The sequence below is a fragment of the Benincasa hispida genome, unplaced genomic scaffold (assembly GCF_027475165.1).
Source record: "Benincasa hispida cultivar pf3 unplaced genomic scaffold, pf3_genome.v1.1 HicScf326, whole genome shotgun sequence".
In the NCBI taxonomy this organism is placed as follows: Eukaryota; Viridiplantae; Streptophyta; class Magnoliopsida; order Cucurbitales; family Cucurbitaceae; genus Benincasa; species Benincasa hispida.
The window spans coordinates 12,147-13,887 of NW_028326411.1; the positions used below are offsets into that span (position 1 = coordinate 12,147).

General features: G+C 41.5%; 1 pseudogene; it reads right to left on the reverse strand.

Annotated features, from left to right (window-relative positions):
• LOC120079883 (sugar transport protein 12 pseudogene) lies at window positions 1-805 on the reverse strand (annotated as a pseudogene).
• Window positions 806-1,741: the final 936 nt, after the last annotated feature.

A 1,741-nucleotide genomic window follows, 5' to 3' on the forward strand; every position in this document is an offset into this window, starting at 1 on the left:
CTAAACTTGGGGATGGACTTTAGCACGTTCTTGAGGCATACATCTACTCCAAAACCAATGTTGTCTCCAAACACATGACATGTCTTCAATTGGAATACCTTTTGTCTCGGGCAAGAAGAAATAGATGAATAGAGTCATCAACGCCATAAAAAAAGCAAAGAAAAAGAACAAACCAAATTTCATATGGTAGAGCATGGTGAGAAAGATTTGAGCAATCAAAAAGGTAAAGAACATGTTCACTGAGACTGTTACATTTTGAGTAGCTAATCGGATTTCAAGTGGAAAAATTTCCCTTGGAACCACCATCCCAGAGGTCCCCAAGACCATGCAAAGGCTTGAACATAAAAAAATATGAACAATACCACGACACCCGCATACCACTTGGGTAGATAAGCGACCTCATCAGAAACTCCAAATTTCCAAGAAATAAACACAGCCACCAAAACCTACCAATACAATTTTATTAGAATCAATACAATCAAGAAAGAAAATGCTTTTGAAGAACAAGAAATAACATTCATTAGTTTAATAATTAAAGAAAACTTTAAAGAAGCTAAAGAAAAAATATACTCACCTGAAAAACGAATATGATGATTCCACCAAGTAAGAAAAGGATCCTCCTTCCCCACTTATCGGTGCCATAAACAGATACAAAAGTCGCCTAAACGTTAATACCACCAGTAATGATAGATGAAAGAAGAGAAGCATTGTCTCAAAAACCAATGGTCTTGAACAACACAGGAGCATAGAACATGACCACATTAATATCAGTCAATTACTAGAAAAATGGGATTAAAATTGACATTAAAATGTTGTCTCCAAACACATGACAACTTTAATGATATTAATGTGGTCATGTTCTATACTCCAAAACCAATGTTGTCTCCAAACCAATGGGAAAAATGGGATTAAAATTGAGGCATGCGTCTATCCAATCCCATATGCGTTAACCACAAATACGCCCATCCAATTGCCGCAACCTACCTATGTCCGGACACCACCAACTGGTGCATGCGTCCATTCAATCTTTCCTTGTGCATCTAATTGATGCAACTTGGTCACTTAGCTAGATGCTCGCAAGCTCATCTTTGGCCGAATATCGTTCTCCTTCGCATGGCTTACCTTTGCTCTATGCGCTCAACTAGGATAATGACCAACACTCCTTCAACGCATACTACTAGTTTGTCCTATGCGCCCACATGCCCTTTGATGTCCAACACATAGCACATGTCTAACGCATAGCACATCACCAATACATAATGTTACACTGCCACATCCATCGCGTCCATCGCATCCATCACTGCATACCATCGCATAACACTACCGCGTCCATCGCATAGCACTGTCGCGTCCATCATCGCATGCCTCTATCGCCGCATGCCATCCATCGACGCATGCCTCACACCGTATCACCGCATGCCCTTGCACCGTATGCCCTCGTATCACCGCATACTATCAACGCATTTCCTTCGGCCGCATGCCTTCGGCCTTATACATGCATACCATCGTGTCCAATGTACAACGCCCTTGGATGCACAACTTGAGGCCGCCACATGCGTTGTTCTAACCTCTCATGACATTTGGCTGCCACATGCATTGTTCTTGGCCACACTTTGGCTTCCTTCAACACCCCAAATAACCTCTAAATGTTCAAGGCCAATGCATGGACAACACTTAGTCAATTTTCTTGCTTCCGACGCATAGGTTATACTTAGCCAAATTTTTCAAGTTTTTCCCAAAA